At 44.8% G+C, this 27272-nt stretch overlaps 1 long non-coding RNA gene across 3 annotated transcripts in view; it reads left to right on the top strand.

Annotated features, from left to right (window-relative positions):
• The window catches only part of LOC140638501 (uncharacterized), a 77714-nt gene that overhangs the window by 45509 nt on the left and 4933 nt on the right, over window positions 1-27272 (top strand). The window contains exons 1-2 of one of the 3 annotated variants that reach the window (XR_012035528.1): window positions 6855-6918; window positions 16691-16849. This is a non-coding gene — a long non-coding RNA (uncharacterized lncRNA). Of the gene's footprint in view, window positions 1-6854; window positions 6919-8133; window positions 8305-16690; window positions 16850-27272 lie in introns of those variants that run through there. The other 2 variants (XR_012035530.1, XR_012035529.1) reach the window with 2 other exon arrangements.

The following is a 27272-nucleotide window of genomic DNA, read 5'->3' as shown; positions in this document are numbered from 1 at the left end:
GGATAGACAACTGTGGCCACAAAGCCAGGGCACATATGGCCTCTGAGCTGAGAGAAGAGACACCTGCCGTCCCACCTATAGGATGTCAGCAACATGGAAGGGAGACAGTTCAGCTGAGCCCTAGTCAGTGGAATCAGGGTCAGGTTCTGAGAAGGAGGAAGAGGAGGAGAAAGGGGAAAAGGAGGAGGAGGGTGAGGGAGGAGGGAGAAGAGAGGAGGAAAAAGAGGAAGGGTGGAGGAGGGAGAGGAAAAGGGGTTAGAGAGGGGGGAGGAAGAGGAAGTGGAGGAGGAGAAAGAAGAAGAGGAAGGGGGTGGAGGAGGAGGAGGGGAACCGTGGGTGGGGGAGGGGAGACAGGGGGAGGAGGAGGGGGAGTGGACTGTGGGGTACTGCGCCCCAGGCTGCTCCTTCACACCAGCACTATTGCACAGCCATGGACGTGGGCTGGGAGGCTGCTCGTTGGGAAGCTGCTGACTCAGAAGTCACCATTCCCCGGGAAGTTAGAAAAATATCAGGTCAACAGAGTATTTAAGGACCCCGGGGACTCCCCGTGAGAAAATCTGGCCTGGCTGAGATGACCTCCCCACAGTCAAGAGCATGATTTTCGCCCTGAGCCCCTGTAACAGCCTCAACTCTCAGATCTGGGCTTTGGCCTCATGGACAAGTTGCCCCACTTATGTCCCTGGGTGGAGAACACCAGCTTCCCCCTCACCACCACGAACCGGGGGGCCTTGGCTACCTGGGCCCTGGCTTCAGCCTCAAGCTCTGAGGTTCCAGGTGGACCCCAGAGCAACCCCAGGGAGCATCGGCTGATGAGGTCCAGCCAGGACCGGGGACAGGTGCTGCCTGTGGGGGCTACAGGCGATCATCAGGTCAGGACATGGGTTGCTGGTCTTATTTGGTTTTCCATATTTCCTTATTTTATCTTGACTTGTAGAATCAAATCACATTTGATTTACAATATCTACCTTACTCATCTACTTACTTCTCTTTCTCTGCATCCTGTCCATCCCCCACTTACCACCTGCCCCTCCACCTTCTCCTCCTCCACTCTCTACCCCTATGTTACCTCTTCCCCATCTCCTCTTTCATCCCCTCCTCCGAATGCTTACCCAAGGATCATTTACACCAGTATAACCTAAAAATTATTACAAAAACTGAATTTGGTTTGGGAGGAGCACATTTTGGAATCAAAATTAGAGTATAAACTTGTGTCAGCTACTCATAGGTTCTTCAAAGATGTGTAACTTCTCTGAACCTCAGGTTCCACATCCATAAAATGGGTTTCCTTAATGGCAACTTCCCTCTCTCTGAAATAAATAAATAAATCTAAAAAAAAAAAAAGGTGTGCATGGGGGAGAGGACTGGGAAGGGATATTGAAAAACTGAAGATGCCCTACCAGAGAGAATTTTTTTCCTCTTCAAAAAAATTTTTTAAAGATTTTATTTATCCATGAAAGATGCACAAAGAGAGAGAGAGAGAGAGAGAGAGAGAGAGAGACAGAAACACAGGCAGAGGGAGAAGCAGGCTCCATGCAGGGAGCCCAATGTGGGACTCGATCCTGGGACTCCAGGATCAGGCCCTGGGCCGAACGCAGGCGCTAAACCACTGAGCCACCCAGGGATCCCTCAAAAATTTTTTTTCAAATATTTTATTTATTTATTCATGAGACACACACACACACACACACACACACACACACACACAGATACAGGCAGAGGGAGAAGGAGGCCCGATGCGGGACTCGATCCCGGGTCTCCAGGATCAGGCCCTGGGCCAAAGGTGGCGCTAAACCGCTGAGCCCCCTGGGCTGCCCCTTCTTCAAAATTTTAAAACATAATGTTTCATTGTATTTCTGTGGTTCTCAACCCTGTTGGATCTGATGCTGTCTTTTTATAACTATTATTTTGTGCCATCCCCTTTACTATCCAGAGATAAAAATCATAGATTATATAGCTCGCTTGCACACATAATTTCATAAAAATTTAATGTAATGCCCTAACTGTATTATAAAGGAGAATGGAAGGAAAGTCATTTACGTAAAATAATATGCATTTCAACATGTAGCTGCTTGACTGTGACTATAGAAGCCGCGATGAAGTAGGCACATGCTTGTGCCCGTTTCTGGCATCTCCGTAAACAGGCTGCCAGTCGAGGCCAGTGCACACGGGTGTGTGTGGTGGAGGGCTCGGATTCTTTGAGTGGCATTGCCAGCAGTCATGCGGTTTCCCGGAACGGTGAACAACTGCTGGTCAAATTCTCAATAAAACAAAGTGAGATTTATCATTTAGTCCCAGACCTGGAGGCTTCAGTGTAAATTAAGACTGTGAAAAATAACTGTGTGTTTAGAGGGAAAATAGGCTTTATAAATGAGTTTTTCATCAAGCGGAGTGTCCAGAGAGATTTCGGAGGGCCAGCCAGTACGTGGGAGCAGTTCTGTGTGGGCTGAGGTTTGTCCCTTCTATGGGGTGGACTATGACCCTCTAAATATTCGGAGTGCCCTATCCCCATCATTGTGACAACCCACAACAATCCCACGGGTTTCCAAGATGCCCCCCGGGGAGGTGCCTCCCATACTGAGAGCACGACTACATTTTAATTAAAAACTAAAAGGCAAGCACTCTGCTTTGGGAGGGCTTTGACAACCTCCCCGCTGGCATCAGCCTCTCACTGAGGCTAAACGTGAGTAGGAGCAGTGGCACTGATCCTACATCTAGAAAATTGAGAGTGAATCAATTTTTTATCATCTACCCTGACAGGTTGGGCACGTCTCTCCTGTCACATTCCTGTCTCTCCTTAGAGTGGTCGTACAGAATCTTTCCACAGATCCATGTTACTGCTAATAGGATTTGTCTCAGACCAAGCGTTCTGCTTCCTATTGTTTCGGGAGACCGTTGGTATATTTTCTCCTCTCCATCCTGAGCCCAAAGTTCATTGTATTTCAGCTAATAAAATACTTCCCTGCCAGATGGCGGGGAAGAGCATGGCCCCTGGGAGAAGTGATGCCACTGTCACCAAAGGCTGGACTGGTCAGTATCAGTTGGGATCAAAGCCAGACATTCCTAAGGTGAGGCTGGCAGTCAGGTTTGCAACAGGCAGCCCCACTGGGGCAAAGCAGACATTCCAGGGGATTGCAACCCCAGCATCAAGCAATCCTCAGTCCATGTGTGTGTGAGTCCTTGGAAGCCTTTGCTGATAGCAGTGTTCAGTCTGCTTCAGAGTTGGGGGGATTTTAGTAGGGCTTGGGGTTTCAAAAGCAAAGAGTGCAACTCACGTTGAGAATTTCAAGTTCCGGGGATCCCTGGGTGGCGCAGCGGTTTAGCGCCCGTCTTTGGCCCAGGGCGTGATCCTGGAGACCCGGGATCGAATCCCATGTCGGGCTCCCGGTGCATGGAGCCTGCTTCTCTCTCTGCCTCTCTCTCTGCCTCTCTCTCTCTCTCTCTCTGTGACTATCATAAATAAATAAAAATTTAAAAAAATCAGAAAAAAAAAGAGAATTTCAAGTTCCTGGTAGAAAAGCTCTCTACTCAGCCTTGTGATTTCAGCACAATCATGGAGGCCAAATCCTTCATCCCAAGCATTTTTTCCTATATTATTGTTAAAAAAAAAAAAAAAAACAAGATGACAGGCCCCAAAAGGAGTCACTAATGCCAACCGAGGCTTCATTATGGTTTCAGCTCTCCCAGAAATGGAGTCTTACAATGGTCAATCAGAAATTGCCTGATTCAGAGTAGTCACATCATCTGCCTGAGAGACCCTGCCATGCCCTACAGGAAAGTGACCTTGCCACAACCAGTCCACATTTTTTTGTCTAGTATAACTTCCTTGTTCCCGTTCCCTTCTGCCTACAAATGTCTTTCATTTTGTACAGCTCCTCAGAGCTCCTTTCTACCCGCTAGATGGAATGCTCCCGATTCGTGAATCATTTCATGAACCCAATAAGGTCTTTAAAGTTTACTCGGTTGAATTTTGTTTCTTAACATTATCTTTAAAGGTTATTTCAGTTGCTCATTCAAGACTTTTGGACTAAGTTTTGTGTTCTTTAGAATCTAAAAGAAACGTACAGTCTTTGACATTTCTCTTTCCTCAACCCCATCCAAAATATTGTAACATATTCCTACGATTAATTCCATCCAATCACTTAAATGTTTAGTAAAGGTCACCCATCATTTCAAAGCAGAGATCCTAGTTCTGGGCAAAATGGGGTTGGCATGTGTTTATGTGTGCTCACACACACACATATTTTGTGTGTGTGTGTGTGTGTGTGTGTGTGTGAAATTATGCTCTATTTCCTCTAGGGTTTGATGTTATATGAGTCTTGATACACATCCTTGAGCCTCAGCTTAATGACTTCTACAAATCATATATCAACTCTGAGGACCTCTCCTTTTACTTGTCATTTAGAAGCAATGATAGTGTTGTAGGGGAGGAAAAATAACTTTTCCTCTACCCTTCTAGGTTTTTGGCTGAGACGCCCCTTCCCAACTCTCCATAATAAAAGATTAACAGGCAAAAGATAAATAGAAGTTTAATGACATATATATATATATATCTCCTGTATACATTGAGAGATACCAAGGAAGACTGAACAACTCCCTTGAATGGCCGAGGGTACCACCTCAAACATCATCTTCAGCTAAAGACAAAAGATGTTTGGGGTCCGGGGAAGGCCAGTTATGGGAGTTTATCAGGAAAAGCAGGTAAGGGCGTCTGAAGACTTAAGTAGTTGCCTTCTCCACATTTACAAGTTTCTAAAGATTTAAGCCATCCTCTTCCTAGTACAGAGAGGGAGACATCCTTACAGATGGAGATTTCCCAGAAAAACCTCACAGACACTTAACTACAGGAAACAAACTGAGGGTTGCTGGAAGGGAGGTGAGGGGGGAGATGGTGCTAATTTAGGTGATGGGCATTAAGGAGAGCACATGATGTGATGAGCACTGGGTATTATTATACACAACTGATGAATTATTGAACACTACATCTGAAACTAATGATGTATTATATGTTGGCTAGTTGAATCTAAATTAAAAAAAACAGAAATGGAAATTTCGCTTATAAATGTAAATGTCTCTTAGAAAGGGACTTATTTTTTTTTAAAAGATTTTTACAAATTTATTCATGAGAGACACAGGAGAGGCAGAGACACAGGCAGAGGGAGAAGCAGGCTCCCACGGGGAACCTGATTCAGGATTCGATCCCAGGACCCCGGGATCACAAACTGAGCCAAAGGCAGATGCTCAACCACTGAGCCACCCAGGTGCCCCAGAAAGGGTAACTTCTACCTGCTTTTCAGATCTTTCCCTGAGTCTGCTGTTTTTTAAAAATAATGAGCCTAAAATAACCCTGGTGCCAAAGAGACATATTTTGGGGTGGCACATTCTGCTCCCTCTCAGAGTCTACCCTTACAGGGTTGTGCTGAGGATTCAGGGGGTTCAGGTGTCCCACGCTTGGTGCAGTGCCTGGCTCATAGCAATCCCTCAGCAAATTGCCGCTGGTAGCATTGCGTTCAGTCTGTGCTGGGAGTCTGATCTCCACCTCAACTCTTGGGCATCCTGCAACCCATCCTCAAGTTACTCAAGAATCAAGAATCAAAATTCTTCTCTTTCTCTCATGTCCTGTATGTGTAACCCATTCGTAAGTCTAATGATCTTTACCTCAAACACATGCCTGAGTCCATTCACATTTATTTGTCTCTACTACCACTTGGCTGTGGCAATAATGTCCTAATTGGTCCTTCTGTTCAACTCTTAGACTTTTAAAACCCATTCTCTACATGGAAGATGTAGTTATCTTTTAAAATTTTGATTCACATCACCCCTTTGTTTAAACCTTCCAGTGGCTCTGCACACCACTTAGAATTAAATTTAAAATTCACACCCAAGTGTTTGTGGTTCCATGTGATCTGAACCCTGCCCATCTCTACAGTCTCATCTGTACTTTCCCTTCTGTTCACCACTATCGTGATGCACTGACCTTCTTTCTCTCTTCCATTAAGACAAGCTCATTCTTCCCTCCGGACTTTGTGCTGGTGGTTCTTTCAGTCTGGGATGCCCTTCCTGGCATGACTTATTTTCATTATTCAGGCCTTAGCAGAATTGTCATCTCCTCAGAGAGGCCTTCCTTGACTACCTTGTCTACTGTGGCCTGTCACCGTGTGGTCACTTATAAGGTGACCATATAATTTATTGTCCAATCTAGAGCATCTGCAGGAGTGAAAGGGAGATCTTTAACAAGTAAGCCAGGACAACAGGTTTCAAGCAGGATAGTTCTGGGTCAGGCAAGATGGTGAGCCTTCCCTTTACTTACACCCTGTCTATCATATCACTGTGCTATATTATCTTCATAGCCCTTGTCATTAACTGATGTTATTTGTTAACATGCTGATTACCTCTCTGCTCTGTTACAATGTAAGTTCCAAGAGCATGGAGATGCTGTCTTTCTGGTTCACTGTTATATCCTCATCCCCTTGAATACTGTTAAAAAACAAAATTCAGCTGAGTAAATGATAAAGATCTAATTGGCTTTATTAAATGATTCATGAGTTGGGCAGCATCCAATCTAGCAGATAGGAAGGAGCTCTGAGGAGCTGTACAAAATGACTTTTATAGGTATGATAACCCTGATAAAACTGCCAATTATTTTACCAGAAAAAATGGGTTTATTAGGGAATAGCAGAGAGTTGCAATCCAGGACAAGCAAACTCTGGCAAAACCATAGGCAAGTCCTCAGAACAAAGAAGAGGAATGCTTTTTTATTTAAGAAAGGAGGAAGTTGGGAGGGCTGTTCTAAACAAGGAGCCCATTGGCTGAGCTTTGACAGTCTCTCATTGGCTGGGTTGTTGCCAGGGCAGGAGGAAACCTTTCTTCCTCCGGCTGGGATAGTAAAGTAGTATCTACCTGCAAGGCAGTCTCTTCCAGGTAAATGTACACCTGGGGGGAGGGGGAGGGTGGTAGGGCATGAGAGCTCCTCTTGCCAAACCTCCTGGCTCCATTTTGGTGATTTTCCTCCTTTATTAATTTTCACAGGCAGAAGGGAGTGGAAACAGGAAGTTACGCCTGGCAAAAAAGCTGGTTGGTTATGTCAAGGTTATTTTCCTTTAGGAGATGACAGGAACTTGTCAGGTGGATTACCTGACTAGTGCTGATCTGACTATTCCTGATTAACTGGTTTAGCATTCCATTTCTAGGAGCTAAAACTACAAATGAGTCTTAATTTGGTGAAGTGTGCCTCAGCATAAGTAAGTCCATTCTGAGCCTGTTGCCTTGTTTTTAATGATTTAGCGCATGGTAGGTGCTTGGTAAATATGTGGGGAATAAAATATGTAGAATAGAAGGCATTCCAATGTCCATGAATTAGGTAGCTGGGTTAGTTATGGGATTAATCATGGGTTAGGTGGCTGGGATTATACATTAGTTATCCTGGCTACACTTGTCTTGTCTTTTTGAACAGTGAGTCAGAAAACCTGCCTTTCTGTGCTGGGTGGGAGTCATATTCTTGTCCAAATCAGGAGCTCCAACCAAAGCTGGCTTGGGTTTTACAGGGCTACCCAGAGGTTGCTTCATTATTCTTAGTGGCCTCCATTTTTGAATTAGATTTGATAAGCAGATTAGGAAATAGTTCTGGGAGTACTATTTGAGAGGTACTTACTCAACCTGATTAGGAAGCACCATGGTTTTGCAACATTTGGAGGCATAAAATAAATGCTCTCCCTGCTTATTGATTGGAAATGCCAGAAAAGCAATGCTGGAAATAACACACTGGGATCATTGAATTAATTAGTGTGGATACCGATTGTGTCAAATCCGGTTATTGTGGAGTGGGGATTGAATTGCATGTTAATTAATATTTAAGTCCTTTGGAAGTGGCACGGAAGGAAGAACCCTCCCGCGACCCTTTGGTTCCTCCACAGCCCATCCCCCATGAGATAGGATTTCTTGGGGGCCCAAACAAGAAATCCCCTTATCACATGCAGCACAGATTGCAGTCAGGGCTTGGACTTGCATTATTTGCATTTCTATAAAGGAAGGGTCTGGTATTATGTAACTGCATGTGGGTTCTGAGGGCTTCTAATGGGCCTCCCTTTGTACAGTCTCTTAGCAACCAATTGAAGTTTGTAAGCTGAAACAAAGACACTCAAGACCATCATTCCTTGAGCACATTCCTCTGAGTCCAGCTGGCCTCTAAGAGAACTAGCTTGGGGACTACGAGGCCTTTTCTTCTTTGCCAAAGCTCAATAATCCTTGTTCAATCACTGTTTCACCTGGGAAGGAAAAGGAACTGTTGGGATGTGGGGGAGGCGACAGGTGAGAAACCAGCTAGCTGTGTTCTTTTTCTCTAGAACTTCCACTGAAGCCAGGGAAAGTCTTCGAAGGAGGTGACTTGCATTCATTCATTCTAAAATGAAGTCATACTGCTTGATAGTCAAGAGTGTTCTTTAGGGTCCATGGGAATCTGGGCCTCTGTCAATTGTTAGCTGTATGTCCTTAAACAACTTATATTTCTCGGCTTTAGTTTCTTCATGTGTCACACAAGAATAAAAACTGTACCTTCCTCACTGATTTGCTGAGGACATCATGGGACAACATAAATTTAACAAATAGTTATCCAGGGTCAGGGTTCCCTACATGTCAGGCATAAAAGTAAATAAAACAGACAAAAATCCCTGTTCTCATGGAGATCGCATTCTGATAGCAAGTGTGTGTGTGTGTGTGTGTGTGTGTGTGTAGTGTACAGACATCACAAATGTACATACATATTAGCTATTCATTAACTTGTTAACTCGTTACTCATTCCTCCGCTCATTCATTCATTCAGTGACTAATTCTTAATCATCCATCCATCCACCCATTCATCCATCCATTCATTCATCCATCCAACATTTTCTGAAGGAGGAGAACAGTAACATGATCCTTGTAATCAGTGTAACAAGACCTATAATAAGAGCAGATATAGACAAGATTTATAATAAAATTTCTTTTTAAAAATGTTTTTAAAGATTTAATTTATTTTTATTTATTTATGATAGACACAGAGAGAGAGGCAGAGACACAGGCAGAGGGAGAAGCAGGCTTCCCACGGGGAGCCCAATGTGGGTCTCAATCCCAGGATTCTGGATTCATGCTCTGAGCCAAAGGCAGATGCTCAACCACTGAGCCACCCAGGCATCCTATAATAAAGTTTCTTAACTCAGGCACTACTGCCACTTTGGGCCATATAATCCTTTGTTGTATGTATGTGGTGGGCGATGGGCTACCATTTGAATTGTAGGCTATTGAAACACACCCCCTGGCTTCCACTCCCTAGATTTCCGTAGCACCCCCATGTGACAACTATGTGTCTCCAGACATTGGGAAATCTCCCCTGGCAGGGGGCAGGGAGTGGAGGACAGAATTGCCCCCAGTTGAGAATCCCTAGTTTATAGGAACATTGTCCTCAGGAAGGGAAATTCATCCATCACATTTCGCCAGAAAGGAAATGAACCTGGGACTTTAAATTATTCCAGCAACAGCAGCATTTCCAGACATGTCGTTTCCTAGAGATCTGTTTTCTTGTGCAGAAAAGCAGGGAGGGATTGGGGAGTTTTTAAAATTAGAAATAGCATCTTTACCCCACAGGAGCTCGTTTTATCACCTCTGGGAAGTGTGGCTTATTTAAAAAACATCTCCAAGACTTCCAGAAGAAGACGTAGTTCTGACAGAGAGGCCTCTGCTCACCTGGAATAGCGACTCAGGCTTAGTGCCTTTGGAGTCTGTCCCTATTATATTGATAATACCTCCATACCTACAAAATTCCACCCACGATTCCTTCGTGGGCATAAGAGTGGAATGAGGTCTTCTCCCTAAGGAATTCTTTTGGGGTCCGCCCAATGAGCCAGAGCTCAATGACTGAATCATGGCACCCCTTCTGTCCAGATAATCCCTGATGCCTGTCTGCACCCACACATCTTCCCATTCAGCCATCCCCTCATCCTGTTCAGGCTCTCATACAATCCCATCTGGATTATCACAGAGCTTACTAACTATTTACCTCCCACCCACTCTCACCCTCTTCCATCTATTCTCTGCACAGCAGAGACCAAAGTCTTCCCATCGAACTTAGACCAGAATTCGAACTGGCCTGCAAGGTTGTGCATGATCCACCTTCCTCCCCAACACCACCACCAATCACTCTCTGGGCACTCACTCCACGCCTGCGCTACCAGCCTTTCTAGCAAATTGACACCTCAAAATGCAAATATGATTGTGTCACATCTCCCCTTATAGAGTCCCCAGCTCTTATAGGTCTTCTCTGGTGTCCCATGGTTCTAAGAATGAGAATCCCAACAAGACCCCCACCGAGTCTGTCACAGTCGGGCTTCTACCCACCACTCCAACCTCATCTCCCCTGACTGCCCCCCATCTCTCTGGTCCAGCTGTCTCCCATGTACACAGGCCTCTCCCCATCATGAGCTTTGCCCTACCCTAGAGGCTCTAACCTTCCCTTCCTTCATGCCAGCCCTCATCATATATCAAAATCTGAGCTTCAGCATTATCATCTCACGCCTAGCTCCCGTCCTCTTATTATACATGCTTATTGCGTTACATACTCTCGCTCACTGCTTCCTAGTGGCCGATTTTCATTTATTTGCACACTTATTATATTAGCAGCTGTCCTCCACAGCAGACTCTAAGCTCCACAAGGAATGTGGCCATGTCTGTTTTATTACCGTTTTCAGCCCAGTGTTTTGAACTGTGCCTGACTCACAGCACAAAATAAGTATTAGTTGGAAGACTCAGCCACTCCTCAGTTATGAAGCCCCCATGTTGGGAGGATGAGGCCAACACGAGCTTTTCTGGAGCCAGGGGCAACAGGTTGAGGATGGGGCAGGCTAAGGGAGTTTTCAGTCCATGAGGCATTAGGGCAGGTCACATTAGGAAATTGTATTACTTGACCTTCTCTTACCTCTTTCTGTGTGCACTTGCATGCTATATCCGCTATTACAAAGCCCTTGGAGGTAGGCATAGAACGTTTTCTTTTTCTACCATGGGCTTTGCTCAGGGCCTGGCATACAGTAGGTGCTCAACAAAGCTGCACTGAATGAATGAATGGATGCACTATGGACTCAATGCAGATCTTATATATTTTTTAAAGATTTTATTTATTTATTCATGATAGAGAGAGAGAGAGAGAGAGGTGTAGAGACAGAGGGAGAAGGAGGCTCCATGCCAGGAGCCCTATGTGGGACTCGATCCGGGACTCCAGGATTGCACCCTGACCCAAAGGCAGGCGCTAAACCACTGAGCCACCCAGGGATCCCCAATGCAGATCTTATTATCTGAGCTGAGGTTCACTCAAGGATCACTAGGGAAAGGGAAGGGGAGGCTTAGGATGGTTATTTATCAGTAGAACATGGTGTGTTGGAGTTTTTTATGCATGGTAGAAAGGGCCTGAATGATTTCTTTTTTAAACTAACTTTTATTGAAAGCATACTTTTGCCAGGCCCTGTGGTAAATGCTTTGTATGCGTTATCTCATTTAACATGAAGTTAATTTGCAGATACTGCTTAATTTGTAGGTGGGTAAACTGAGGCTTGGAGACAGTTAATCATTCTAAGGTCAGAGAGTAATTGGCAAAACTAGTACTCAAATTTGGGATCAACTCCCCAGATTCACAGGGCCAGCTTACTGCAAGGACTCCTTTCCTAAGGCTGAGCACATAAGAAAGGCAGCCAATACCTTTACCTTTGTGTCCTCACCCATGAGATGGAAGGTTCCATTCCTGCTCAGATTTCAAGGTTGAATGGGAAGGATGTGGGTACAGACAGGCATCAGGGATCATCTGGCCAGAAGGGGTGCCATGGTTCATTCACTGAGCCCCGCTTCCACATAAGTGTGAAAGGGCCTGTTTGTATTACATGAGTGCCCGTTTCTCAAGCCTCTGACGATGGAAGGACGGCAGTGTGCATGCAAGGTGACCTTGAACTGCTATCTGCTTTCCAAGTCCCACTGGACAGGCCCCTTACATCGTAGCAGGCTAAGAAGCCAGAAGAGGTATTTCACTCTGCTTTCCAGCAATTTCCTCTGCTCTGTGAACTTCTGTGTTTGCTTGTCCAGTTTCATGAAAATTGGATTAGTAAGTGTTAATTGGTGCTGACTCAACTAGTTTATCAAATGGAAGAGGAGCACCCTGGTGTGGTGGTTGGATCCATGGCTGCTGGGAGTTAGGTTTCTGCAGGGAGGCTCGTATCACAGGCTACTTGTGGCAGCATCTTCCAAGCTGCTCTTATGGAAGATACTACCCTCCCTGCCACCACAGACCTTTGAAAAGTGGAGGGACCCTTCTTGCATTAGAACAAGGAGAGGGTTTGCTCCAGATGCTGGGGAGCTTGAGGATTTGGTCAAGATGTTCATCCATTTATTCGTTGAATATTTTTAAATTAGCACCTGCTATGTGTCAGGCTGTTATGGGCTCTGGAGGGCACCACTGAATACAATGAAACTTCTGTCCTTGTGAGGCTAACCTTCTGTCTGAAGTAGGGAAACAATCACCAAATGAAGACATGATAACAACGTCAAGCAGCCATTCTATCCATTGCTTCTGTAGTCTCTGACCAAGTGTGAGAACAGGTCATCTTTTTAAAGATTTTACTTACTCATTCATTCATTCATTCATTCATTTGGAGGGGGAGGAAAGGAACAGAGGAAAAGGGACAAGCAGACAGCTTGTTGAGTGCAAAGCCTGATGCAGGGCTCCATCCCATGGAAAAGGTTGTCTTTTTAAACAGCAGCTTTATTGAGCTATAATCCACACACCATAGAAATCAGCCATGGAAAGTGTGCAGCTTGATGGTTTTGGGTATATTCACACATATGTGCAGTTACCACCACAGATGATTTTAGAACACATCATCGCCACCCAAAAGAAACGCTAAGCTTTAGTGATCACCATCCTATACCCCAACCTCCACCTCCAGCCATAAGCGGCCAGTGATCTTTCTGCCTCTACAGATTTGACTGTTATGGACAGAAAAAGAGTCCTCTTTTGAGAGTATGAGGTTAGGAAGGAGCCTTTACCCTCCTTACCTCCCAAATGAGGCCTCTTAGCCTCAGTTTTCCTTGGAGCTGCATCTAGGATCCAAATTTCCATTGTCTTACAAGCTTGGTTTCTGGAGGTGGGAGTGGGTGCTGGCCAGTATCCTAGTACCTAATCTCTTTTGCCTCTAAACCCTCCCTTAGGTGACATGCTCCCAGCCAGCAAATGCTGAGCATAAACGGGCATATGTGTGCACACAGGAAAGGTGCCAGTCACGTGTGCAAGTGCATCTGCAGGCAGTAATCAGCATGTCCTGGTCACAGGCCTTGCCTCGGTCCACGTTGCCATAATTCCTCACCTGGACTATTGCAGTAGTCTGCTCTCTGCTTTCCCTACCTCCCAGCTTGCTTCCCTTCCAACCTGTTCCTCCCAAGGTGTAAGGAGAAATGTTATAGAGCGTGAACCTAACCCCATCACTCTTGTGCAGTTGACTGTCCCACGTGGTCCTCAGGGTAGCAGAGGCTCCTCTCCGTGGTGCACACGGCCCCATATCACCTGGCCCCTGCCGGCCTCTCCAGTGTCATCTGTCACTGTTCCCCTTGGCCATCTGAATCAGAATCGCCACGTGCTCTCTAGCAGGTCTTTCCATGTGCTGCAGCCCTCTCTGGAGCACTCCACTGCCCATAGCACCTAAGTCCCACTTGTCCTTCAGGCTTTAGCTTATAGATTACTTAGAGATTATTTTAGGGGCCTTCCTTGTTTCTACAGAATGTCATTAAGTGCCTGTATTATTTCTCCAGTGCTGCTTAACAAATTACCCCCCTCACCTTTGCAAATTTAGCATTCTCTAGCAATGGGTATTTATTTATCTTTATTTTTTAGTTTTTTAGTTTTTATTTATTTATGCATGAGAGACACACAGAGAGAGGCAGATACACAGGCAGAAGGAGAAGCAGGCTCCTCGCAGGGTGCCCAATGCGGGATGCGATCCTCAGACCCTGGGATCACGCCCTGAGCCAAAGGCAGATGCTCAACCGCTGATCCACCCAGGCATCCCAGCAACAAGTATTTATTATCTCATGGTTTCTTTGGGTCAGGGATTCAGGGGTGGTTTAGCTGGGTGGTTCTGGATCAGGGTGTCTCATGAGCAATCATGATGTCAGCTGGGGCTTCTGTCATCTGAGAGCTCGACCGAGGCTGGGGGATGCCTTTCCATAGCTCAGCCACACGGCCCTTGGCAGGGGGTGTGGTCCATCTCCTTGTGGGCTGCTTCATAGGACTTGCAATGTTCTTCCAACATGGCAGCCAGCTTCCCCCAGAGTGATGGGCCGAGAGAAAGCAGGGAGGAAGCTACAGTGTTTTTTATGTCTACAATGGACTGAATGTGCTCCTTGCCTTCCAGAATTTATATGTCGAAATCCTAACCCCCAGTGTGATGGTATTCAGTGGAGCCTTTTGGAGGTGATTAGGTCATGAGGGTGGAGCCCTCATGAATGGGACCAGTGCTTTTAAAAGGAGGGGGAGCCAAGAGCTCTAGCTCTCTCTCCCTTTCTACCATGTGGGGATACAAGAGGATGGTGATTGTCTACAGCCCAGAAGAGGGTCCTCTCCAGCCCCTGACTGTGCTGGACTCAGACTCTCAGGCTCTAGAATGGGGTGAGAGGTCAGTGTTCGTCGTTTACAAATCGCCCCGGGGTATTATGTTATGGCAGCCTAGCCAGGCTCTGAAGTCACAGACTGGAGCCATCATATTCTGTTGTTTAGAAGTGATTCGCTAAGAACCAGCTCACACTTAAGCTCTACCTCATGAAAGAAGGATGATCAAAGAATTTGTGGACACATTTTGAAACCACCATAATGGCCCCATCCGCTCTCTGACAGCATCCTGCACTTACCCCTCACAGAGCACTTGGCAGACTATTGTCACCATCTGTCTCCCACCCCCCACCCCCTGTGAGTTCCTTGAGGATTGCCACTGCTTTCCATTCACAGTGACATGCCTAGACTCTACTGTAGTTCCTTGCATAGTGCTTGGTAACCATTTATTTGTTTGAATCAACCCCTGATCTGTTCTGGATGCATATAAGGTAGAGACCAGTGCTTCGTTCACATTGTGTGCCTACACATCACAGGGGGGTTTTGTTACAATGAGAATTCTGATTGGGTAGGTCTGGGGTGGGGTCAGAGCTGCTGTTTTCCTGACAAGGTGATGCCCATGCTGTGCATCGTGGAGGGCGGGTCTAGAACACGTGATCCTATTCCCTGGCAAGCCTAGTGAGGAAGACACTGAGGCCAGCAGGACAGCCTGAGGCCAACCACAAGGTAGTGTTGGCCTCGTCATGGGCTTACCTACTGTGTGCTGGGCTCCCTCTCCCTTCCTTGGCCCAGTATGATGGAGGAGATGCCAGTAAAGGATAGGCAAGAGGGCGTCTGTGGGATACAGGAGGCATTCCAAGCTTACATGATTTCTCTGTTAGCTCCAGCTCTGCAATAGAGCTTGGGGGGTGGGGGGGAGGTTCCTCATGTTTGGGCAGAGGGGTTGTGTTGCATGAGCAAGGGCCAGAGGGAAGCAGGCCACGCTGTCTGGGAGGATCCAGAAGAAAGGTGGGGTTGAATGGTGGCAGGTGATGGAGCCCCCATCCCTACCCCAGAGAACTCATGAAATCCAGCTTGGGCTAGAAGCAGGCTAATAGACCAGGCCACATGTTTATACTATTCTTCCCAGTTCTTGGAAGGATTCACAGTTCTAAGGGTCACATTATTAAGGAAAATTGAGTTGGTTTGGAACATTGAAATGCTTTCTGTGACTATCTTCAGTTTCACTTTTACCTTTGTGGCTCTGATTATAACAGTGTGGGGCACTGATGTGTATGTGTGACATCAGTGGTCTCAAGCCAGCTTTCTTCCCTGGCGAGGGGCTGAGGGAGGCTCAATAATGAAAATACCTAACATCTGGGCAGATCCCTTCACATCTACTTAATCCAGCGGTTCTTGACCTTGACTGCACACTGGAATCACCTGGGATCTTTAAAAATAATGCCTGGGTTCTACCTCCAGATTTCTGGTTTCATTGGTCTGGAGTGTGGTGGGAACACGAGCATTTAAAAAAAACCTGCCCAGGTAACTCCATTGTGTGGCTGTGGTGGAGCCACGGTTTTATCTTAGGTGAACCCCTCACTAATAGGTGAGGCAAGTAGGAATCTTCTCCTCCATTCCTCTTTTCTTCTCCTCTCCTCTCCTCTCCTCCTCCTCCTGCTCCTTCTTCTTCACAAATGGAAACACCATATTACAAAGTTGAGTGGCTGGCTCAAAGTCAAATTACCATTAAGTCAGAGGGTCACAACGTAAGCCCATAGTACCTGGTTAGTCTTTTCCAATTTGTGTCTCTATGTAGCTAGTATTATGCTCCTTACAAAGGAAGAAAAACTGAAATTGATAGTTGATTTTATTCGTTAACTTGACTAGGCCTTGATATTTGGGTAAACATTACTCTGAGTATGTCTGTGAAGATGTTTTGGAGCAAGATGAATACTTGAATCCATAGACTGAGTAAAGCAGACTAACTTCCCTGCTGTGGGTGGGCCTCATCCAATCAGTTGAAGGTCCGAATAGAATAGAAAGACTGACCCTCCTGCCTGCCTGTTTTGACCTGGGACGTTGGTCTTTTCCTTTCTTCAGATGGCAACTGAAATATCAACTCTTTTTTTGGACTGGGAGCCCACCACTGGTTCTCCTGCTTCTCAGGCCTTTGCACTTGGAGTAGAACTTACATCATCAAGCCTCCTGGGTCTCCAGTTGGCAAGACTGCAGATTTGGGGACTTAGCCTCCATAATCAGGTAAGCCAGTTCCTTATTATTTTTATAAGGATTAGAATAAATCTAATCTATAATAATATAATAGTAACAAATCATATTATTTCTATTAATAAATCTTATAATGATATAATTTATGATTTTCTATATATGTCTGCTACAGTCCTCTTTTGCTGGTGAACCCTGAGATATAACAATTAAGTTTCTGGATAGAGGTCAGACTTTAAGTTAGGGTACAGTTAGGTTCTATGTCCTTTATGTCCCCAGATGCTTCCTCCTCTGCTATTTCAAGTCTTGAAAGCTAAGTTTGGACCAATACCCCATATCAGATGAACAAACCTTGGGCGCTCTGATCACAGAGGCAATGTCAATGTCTGCGGATGCAGACCGTGAATAGGCCAGGTTGGGAAACAAAAGTTGGCAGGAAGGACTGTGTACTTCGTTAACCCCGACCCTGGAGTGTGAGGGTGCTTTGTTCAGAATGATTCTCAGTTCTGGAGTCCATCCAAGTTTGTCTTTGGACGCTTGAAACCTACCTGCCCACCATTCATCCTCAATTAAACCAGCAGATGTGCATGACGGAGGTTGGGGTTGACAGAATAATTCCTGTGGTGGTGAGGGGACACCCCCCACCCCCAAGGTTTTACAACAGAATAACAAGCATTATCTAAGGAATGAAGCCAAGGTGCTCAGCCACCGCTTGGCAGCCACGGAGCGCGTTCAGTTAGACTCATGGGGTGGGGGGAGTACTTCGCGGCTATTGCTACCACAGTGGGCTCCGGAGCGCCTCCTCATAGGAGAGGACGTTAGGATTTTGGGGAGCACCTTCTGTTATAACGTTCATTAGGTATGGAGTGTGGGGCCCCAAGGGGCAGGTTTGCAGAGGGGCGGCCGGATGGCTGCGCCTCGGGCTGGTCTAGGATGGGCAGGAGAGAGAAGACCGGGGATGGAGCAGCCTGGAACCCGGGGACTGCACAGCTGCTTCGGTGCTGGAGGAGAGATTTCTGGGGGACCCGGGGGTATCTAATACCAAATTCCAGATGATTTGAAATGCCGTCCTGCGATACCTTCCCTGACAACCCTGGTAACATCTTCCGTCCACGAATCTTGGCGGTAGCATCGGGTGCTTATCGTGGAGTGGGCAGTGTGGTGTGGCGTGGATTGCAGGGGGTACCCCCTGTGGGAGAGAAGGGTGATCTGTTAGAGGAGCCGGTTCAGTGGGTGTGGAGCCCAGGGCTACAGCCCGACCTGAGAGTCCCCAAGAATCTCCGAAGAGATAAGGGGACAGCGCTGGGTGTCCCTCGGTTCAGGACGTTGGAGAAAAATCTCACTTGAATGTCAGAAGTCAAGGTGATACAGAGCACCTTATCATGGATCGAGGCTCAAGGGAGTCATCAAGTCTCCAAAAGAACAGTTGTGGAGACCAGATTCAGTGCAATGCCCCTGGAGACATTGTGGGGTTATGGAGCCTTCATTGAACACTGTCCCATGGCTTTCTGTGTCAAGTATTTTATTTTATTTTATTTTATTTTATTTTATTTTATTTTATTTTATTTTATTTTATTTATTTTATTTTATTTTATTTATTTTATTTTATTTTATTTTATTTTATTTTATTTTATTTTATTTTATATTTATTTTATTTATTCACGAGAGAGGCACAGAGAGAGGCAGAGACACAGGCAGAGGGAGAAGCAGGCTCCCTGCAGGGAGCCTGATGTGGGACTCATCCCAGCACCCCGGGGTCACGACCTGAGCCAGAGGCAGACACCACTGAGCCACCCAGGCATCCCTGTGTCTGTCCTTTTGGCATGTGCCGAAAAGACACACCTGGCCCTGCATCCGGGGAGCTCTTTCCTCTGGGCTGTGGAGGCAGGGGTGCGGGTGCTCACTGAGCTCCTCTGTGTGCAGGCAGAGGGCTGTGTAGGGCGGGTGCGCGGCCCTTCTTAGGTCCTGCCAGCAGCTCTGTAGGGAACAGCTGTCCCCGGCCACCGATGGGCAGGCTGAGGCCTTGAGAGGTTAGGGAATCTGCCCAAACTGGACTCGGCTGATCCCTAATGAAACCAGTGTTTGGACTGGATGGTCCAGCTCGGAAGTTGGTGAAGGGGCCCTTCTTGTGGTCAGAGGCACTGGCAAATTCCCAGTAAAGGGTTCAGTCTTGACTTGTGATTTGAAAAAGCGTTCCCCCCATTCCTCCTGAGTCCCACCCAATCCACAGCGACCCCGACCAGCCTGTCTGGTGCCCTCCTCCTGCCCCCCACCCTGCCCGGTGCTTTCTACCAGGGGGTTAAACCAGTGCTTTCCTATCAGCTCCCTTTTTAGAAGCAGAGGCACCAAGTTGGCAGGGCACGGCCACCGCCTCCCAGGTGAGTGTGGTGTCGGGGGGAGTGTACTTTCACGGGCGGTGCACCCAGCCACCAGGAGAGGGGAGAAATCCATCGTGGGGGCCCCGTGAGCACAAATACCCCACGATTGATTAAGTGAGGCTGAAATCTTCGGCACCCATCCCTATGATCCTTATTTAAAATGATTTGCTCAAGATAGGCTTGGACCCCTTCTCTTTAAGGAATGATCTAGGAGCTAGGTGGGGGCCCTTGGGGAGGCCTTGAGAGGAGAAACGAATCGGACCCAGAGGCCGAGACGCCACCTGAGCCTGGGGTGGACAAGTGGATGGACATCGGCTGTGTTTGTGTGTTCAGCACCATCCATTCTCTTGGGGGACGCAAAGGGCGGGGGGTGGGGGGGTGGGGGGGTGGGGGGGTGGGGAGGCTCCTCTTGCACTCCGACCCTGGGATTGGGTTGGGGCTGCCAATCACTGTTTCTTAGCCAATCCCCTGGTCATGGAGGTGGGCCTATGGGCCTGAGAGGTGTGTGGTTTGGCAAGGAGGACCAAAGCCATGGATGTTTCTGTGTTCCGCAGTTTGCAGGACGAGCAGCAGGGGCTTCTGGGGGCCTCCTTTCTCTCTCAGGAGGCACTGCTGTCTGCGGGGGAGAAGAGAATCAAACCGGGGCCAGCAGAATTGGAGATAAAGGGGATCATGAGGATCGAGATTGCGGTTCTGAGCCCCCCAGAGCACCCTCGTTCTTGTGCTCAGTATCTTGTTTAAGTACTTTGTATCTTCTGCAGTTTCATGAAGTGACAGCTTGTCTTTTTTTTTTTTTTAAGATTTTATTTATTTATTCATGATTGACACCAGAAAGAGAGGCAGAGACACAGGCAGAGGGAGAAGCAGGCTCCCTGCAGGGAGCCCCATGTGGGACTCGACCCCAGGACCCTGGGATCATGCCCTGTTCCTAAGGCGGCACTCAACCGCTGAGCCCCCCAGCCGTCCCACCAACAGCTTGTCCTTCTGAATAAATGTCCGTGAGTTGGCTTACTGTGACTTGCAAGTGACAAGTGCAGAGAGGAACGTTAAAAATCTATTTTGAGACTAGCTGCTTGGAAGCAGCTGGCACCTTACACGTTCTGTGCTGGGTGCTGAGTGGTAGCTTTCGACTCTCCACCTGCATGTCCGAACCTAAGGGACCTCCGTGGTCAGTGAGGTCCTTTTCCCCTGGGGCAGGTGCGGGGATGGAGTCCCTGTGTGGGCCAAGAGCCCCTGTGATCATACAGCAAATTGGTAGCGGATCCAGGGCTAGAAGGCTGGCTTGGTTCTCAGGCTAGCACTTGCCATCAGAGGCCAGGCAGCTTAGTGGGGCGCACCAGCCACGCATGAACACCCAGGGGCAGGAGGCTCCAACCACCCTGTGGTCTCGGTGGAGATTTTCAGGAGCCCACCTGGAACTCAGCTTTGGGCGCTCTGGCAGCAAGGCCTCAACCCAACCAGTCAGAAGGCCTAGCTGGTTCCACCAGAGGCATGCCTTTCAAAGGGACCCATCCCCTGGAGTCACCCCAGGATGTGGCTGGGGGCTTGGGGTAGGGCCAGGGGCACTGCTAAAACCGAACTTCATTCCCATTTCAGCTACAGCAGCCTTCCCAACCCCCGCCCCCCAATTTTAAATTCTCTTTTATATATTGGGGTTTAATGTGCCCTTTTTGTTTTTGTGTTTTTGCTTTGGAAAATCCTGAAAACCATTAATCCGGTGCACTTGAGCCAACCACTGCTATTCTCTGAACAAAAGGTGACATGTGACAAGACAAATCAGCAAGAAAAAAATTCCAACCAACCTTTAGTGAAAAAGGCCCAGAAACGTCATCATTGAAGGGGGGGAAAATCACTGTTGACTTTACAATAACCCATGTTTTGCAAGTTTTTATTATCTATCAGATGTAAAGACAGCATCTTGGATGGATGACCTCGTCATGCCCATATGTTAATTAGGAAATATGGCCTCATTCTCTTGTTCATTCACTAGACACTGAGGTACCTGTGCCCGGGCTACTGTGTTAGGTGCTCAGAACACCGCAGCGGATGAGACATGTATGAGCCTTCCTCCTGTGGAGAGTTGAGAAGTCTACCCTTCCCCTGCAATCAAACCTTTTTCGAGAACTTCTCTTTGGACAAACTCAAATGGAAAAAGGGTTTTAGCAAATGAATCTGGAATCCATCCATCTTTCCAAAATCACTTGCCGCCTCTGGCTGATTTCTGTTTTTATTTATTTTCATTCCAGTATAGTTAACATACCCTGGGACATTATTTTCAGGTGTGCAATCTAGTGATTCAACAATTCTACATATGACTCAGTGCTCATCAAGATAAGTGTACTCTTTATCCTCTTCAGCTATTTCATCCTCCCCCTCCCCTCTGGTAACCATCAGTGCGTTCTCTATAGTTGAGAATCTGCTTTTTTTGTTTGTCCCCTTTTCCCTTTGTTTCTGAAATTCCACAAATGAATGTAATAGTGTGGTATTTGTCTTCCTCTGACTTCACTTAGCATTATACTCTCTAGATCCATCCACATTGTAAATGGCAAGATTTCATTGTTTTTTGTGACTTAATATTTCCATTGTGTTTATATACCACATCGTCTTTATCTTTTCACCTGTTGATGGACACATGGGATCTTTCCAGATCTTGGCTATTGTCAGGAAAGCTATAATAGACATAGGGTGGCATATATCCTTTCAAATTAGTGTGTTTTGTATTCTTCAGGTAAATACTCAGTAGTGTGATTACTGGATCATAGGATTGTTCTATTTTTAATTTTTTGGGGAACCTCCATACTGTTTTCCAAAGAGGCTGCTCCAGTTTGCATTCCCACTCACAGGGAACCAGGATTCTTTTTTCTCCACATTCTCGGCCAGCATCTGTTGTTCCTTGTGTTTTTGAGTTTAGCCATTCTGACAGGTGTAAGGTGACATCTCATTGTGGTTTTGATTTGCATTTCCCTGATGATGAGTGATGTTGAGCATCTTTTTGCTGGCCATCCACATAGCATCTTTGGAGAAATGTCTGTTCATGTCTTCTGCCATTTTTAATTGGATTATTTGTGGGGTTTTTTGGTATTGAGTTTTAGACGTTCTTCATATATATTGGATCCTAACCCTTTATTGGATATGGCATTTGCAAATATGTTCTCCCATAGGCTGTCTCTTAGTTTTGTTGATTGCTTTCTTTGCTATGCAGAAGCTTTTAATTTTGATGTAGTCCAATAGTTTATTTTTGTTGGCCTTGCCTCAGGAGACATCTAGAAAAATGTTGTTACAGCCCTTGTTTCTCTTCTAGGATTTTCATGGTTTCAGGTCTCATGTTTAGGTTTTTTTTTTTTTTTTTCGTTTAGATTCTTAATCCATTTTGAGTTTGCTGCTGGCATAAGAAAGGGGTCCAGTTTCATTCTTTTGCATGTAGCTGTCCACCTTTCCTAATGCCATTTTTTTTTTGAAGAGACTGTCTTTTTCCCATTGCATATTCTTGCCTCTGTTGTCAAAGATTAATTGACCATAACATCGTGGGTTTATTTCTGAGCTTTCTACTCTATTCTGCTGACCTATGTGTCTATTTTTGTGCCAGCACCATACCTTTTTGATTATTACAACTTTGTAATATTTCTTGAAATGGGAGATTGTGATGATTCCAGTTTTGCTCTTCATCTTTGAGATTGCTTTGGCTATTTGGGGTCTTTTGTGGTTCCATACAGACTTTAGGATTGTTTGCACTAGATCTGTAAAAAAAATGATGATGATATTTTGGTAGAGATTGAATTTTTGTTTTTTATTTTTATTTTTTTAAAGATTTTATTTATTTATTCATGAGAGAAACAGAGAGAAAGAGAGACAGAGACACAGGCAGAGGGAGAAGCAGGCTCCATGTAGGAAGCCTGACACGGGACTCGATCCTGGTTCTCCAGGATCACACCCCGGACTGAAGGTGGCGCAAAACCGCTGAGCCACCCAGGCTGCCCAAAATTGAATTTTTAAATGAGTCGATTGCTTTGGGTAGTGTAGACATTTTAACAATATTTTTCTTCCAACCCACAGGTATGGAATATCTTTCCATGTCTTTATGTCATCTTCAATTTCTTTCATTGGTGTTTTATGGTTTTCAGAATACAGGTCTTTCACCTCTTTGGTTAGGCTTATTCCTGTGTATTTTACTATTTTTGTGCAATTGTAGATGGGATTGTTTTCTTAATTTCTCCTTCTGCTGCTTCAGTATTAGTGTATAGAAATGCAGTGGATTTCTGCACATTGATTTTGTATCCCGTGACCTTCCCAGATCCATCTGTCAGCTGTAGTAGTTTTTTGGTGGTCTTCAGTATCTGTAGATAGTATCATGTCTACTGCATTTAGTATATGTATAGTATCTATATATAGTATCATGTCATCTGCATTTAGCGGAAATTTTACTTCTTCCTTTCCAATTCAGGTGCCTTTTATTTCTTTTTTGTTGTCTGATTGCTGTGGCTAAGACTTTCAGTACTATGTTGAATAAAAGTGGCAAGAGTGGACATCCTTGTCTTGTTCCTGACTTTAGCAGGTAAAACTCTCAGTTTTTTTCTATTAAGGATGATGTTAGCTGCTGGTTTTTCATATGTGGCCCAAACCTACTTTGTTGAGGGTTTTTAAAAAAAATATTTTATTTACTTATTCATGAAAGACACAGAAAGGCAGAGACACAGGCAGAGGGAGAAACAGGCTCCCTGCAGGGAGCCCGATGAGGGACTCAATCAGGAAACTCTGGGATCACTCCCTGAGCAGAAGACGGGTGCTCAACTGCTGAGCCACACAGGCGTCCCTATTGAGGGTTTTTATCATGAATGGACATTGTACTTTTTATGCCTCTATTGAGATGATCATATTGTTCTTCTCCTTTCTCTCACGGATGGAATGTATCACTGATTGATTTGTGAATACAGAACCACGCTTGCAGCCCAGGAATAAATCCCATTTGATTGTGGTCAATGATTTTTTAAAAAACATGTATTGTTGGATTCAGTTTGCTAGTATTTCATTGAGGATTTTTGCATCTCTGTTCATCAGAGAAATTACCTGTAGTTCTCATTTTTAGTGCTGTCTTTATCTGCTTTTGATATCAAATTAATGCTGCTCTCATAGAATGAATTTGGTTCCTTTTCCTTTGTGTTCTAGTTTTTGGAATAGTTTGAGAAGAATAGGTATTAATTCTTCAAATGTTTGGTAGAATTCACCTGTGAAAGTCATCTGGTCCTGGACTTTTTGCTTGTTGGGAGTTTTTTGATTACTGCTTCAGTCTCCTTGCTGGTAATTGGTCTGTTCACATTTTCTATTTCTTCCTGTTTCAGTTTTGGTAGTTTAGATGTTGTTTTAGGAATTTATCCATTTCCTCTAGGTTGTCTACTTTGTCGCCATACAGTTTTTCATAATCTCTTACAATTTTTTGTATTTCTGTTGTGCTGTTATTTCTCCTTTCTTTTTAAAAATATTTTTAAAGATTTTATTTATTTATGAGAGAGAGAGGGGCAGAGACACAGGCAGAGGGAGAAGCAGGCTCCATGCAGGGAGCCAGATGTGGGACTTGATCCCAGGTCTCCAGGGTCACACCCTGGGCTGAAGGTGGCGCTAAACTGCTGAGCCACTGGGGCTGCCCTTATTTTCTCCTTTCAATTGTGATTTTGAGTCCTTTCTCTCTGTTTTGTTTTTGTTTTTTGTTTTTGTTTTTGATGAGTCTAGTTAGAGCTTTATCAATTACATTGATCTTTTCAAAGAAGCAGCTCCTGGTTTCATTGGCCTGTTCTATTGTTTTTTAAAATTTCTGTATTTATTTCTGCTCTCATCTTTATTATTTCCTTTATTTTGCTGGTTTAGGATTTTCTTTGTTGTTCTCTTTCCAGCTCCTTTAGGTGTAAGGTAAGGTTGTTTATTTGAAATTTTCTTCTTGGGAGCAGCTTGGATTGCTCTAAACTTCCCTCTTAGGACTGCTTTTGCTATACTCCAAATGTTTTGCACCATTGTGTGTTCATTTTCATTGTCTCCATGTACTTTTGGATTTCTTCTTTTATTTTTACCCATTCATTGTTTAGTAGCATGTTATTGAACCTCCACATATTTGTGGTCTTTCCAGATTCTTTCTCTCTCTCTCTCTTTTTTTTTTTTTGTGTGTGTGTGGTTGATTTCTAGTTTCATAGCATTGTGGTCTGAAAATAGGTATGGTGTGACTTCGACTCTTTGATTTTGGTAAGCTTTGTTTTGAGGCCTAATTTGTAATCTATTCTGGAGAATGTTCTGTGTCCACTTGAAAAGAATTTGTATTCTGATGTTTCAGAACAGAGTGTTCTGAATATATCTGTTAAATCCATCTGGTCTAATTTGTCATTCAAAAGCACTGTTTCCTTGTTGATTTTGTTTATTTGCTTGGATGATCTGTCCATCAATATAAGTGGGCTGTTAAAGTCCCCTACTATTATTATATTATTATCAATTAGTTCTTTTATGTTTGTTATTAACTGTTTTATTTATTTGGGTGCTCCTATGCTGTGGGCATAAATATTTACAATTTTTATATCTTTTTGTTGGATTGTCCTCTTCAGAATTATATAGTTTCCTTTGTCTCTTCTTACTGTCTTTGCTTTAATGATTTATTATTATTATTATTATTATTATTATTATTATTATTATTATTCATGACAGGCACAGAGAGAGAGGCAGAGACACAGGCAGAAGGAGAAGCAGGCTCCATGCAGGGAGCCTGATGTGGGACTTGATCCTAGGTCTCCAGGATCACACCCCTGGCCGAAGGTGGCGCTAAACCGCTAGGCCACCAGGGCTTCTCCTGTCTTTGTTTTAAAGTCTGTTTTGTCCCATATAAATATTGCTACTCTAGCTTTCTTTTGACCTCCATTTGCATGATAAATGTTTCTATATTCCCTCCCCATCAATCTGTAGGTGTCTATGGCCTGGAAGGAATCTCTTGTGGGCAGCATACCGATGGGTCTTGTTTTTTTAATCTACTGTGTAACTCTAGATCTTTTGATTGGAGTGTTCAGTCTATTTACATTCAAAGCAATTATCAAAGCAATGTGTATTTATTGCCATTTTGTTACTTGTTCTAGGGTTATTGTAGTTTTTCTCTGATCTTTTCTTCTTGTACGTTCTCTCATGGTTTGCTGATTTTCTTTAGTGATATACTTGGATCCCTTTGTCTTTATTATTTGTATCTATATTAATGGTTTTTGATTTGTGGTTACCATTAGGTTTCTATATACCACCTTCTGCATTTAGCAGTCTATGTTAAGTTGATGGTCACTTAAGTTTGAACCAGTTCTTTACTCCTCTTCTCCACCATGTTTAAAGTAAATGGTGTCATATTTTACATCCTTTTATTTTGTGAATTCCTGGACTGATTTTTTAGAGACAAACTTGTTCTTACTGCTTTTGTGTGCTCTACTTTTCATACTTTGACTTATAGCCTTTTCTTTCCATTCAAAGCATCTCTTTTAATACTTCTTGCAGGGCTGGGGTGACTGCATGGCTCAGTGGCTAAGTGTCTGACTCTTGATTTCAGCTCAGGTCATGATCTCAGGGTCATAAGATTGAGGCCCATGTCAGGCTCTGTGTTCAGTGGGGAGTCTGCTTGAGGTTCTCTCTCTCCCTGTCCCCCTCAAATAAATAATTAAATCTTAAAAAAAAAACACCCCACATTACTTCCAGGACTGGTTTAGTGATCATGAACTCCTTCAGGTTTTGTTTGTCTGAGAAACTTTCTCTCTCTCCTTCGATTCTGAATGATAGTCTTGCTGGATAGAGTATTCTTGGCTGTAGATTTTTCCCTTTTAGCACTTTTATAGATCATGTCACTGTTTTCTGGCCTTCAAAGTTTATGCTGAAAAATCCACTGATAGCCTTATGGAGTTTCCTTTGTATGTAACTTTTCTCTTGCTCCTTTTAAAATGTTTATCAGTATTTTTTCCCCCATTTTAATAAGTATGTTTCTTGTGTGGACTTCCTTTGGTTGATTTGGTGGAGCAGGGAGTGCTTTTCTGTGTCTCCTAGACCTGGATCTATTTCTTGCCTCAGATTCAGGAAGTTTT

This window comes from Canis lupus, chromosome 8, assembly GCF_048164855.1.
Source record: "Canis lupus baileyi chromosome 8, mCanLup2.hap1, whole genome shotgun sequence".
Classification (NCBI taxonomy): Eukaryota; Metazoa; Chordata; class Mammalia; order Carnivora; family Canidae; genus Canis; species Canis lupus.
This window is presented reverse-complemented; position numbering and strand designations above follow the sequence as displayed.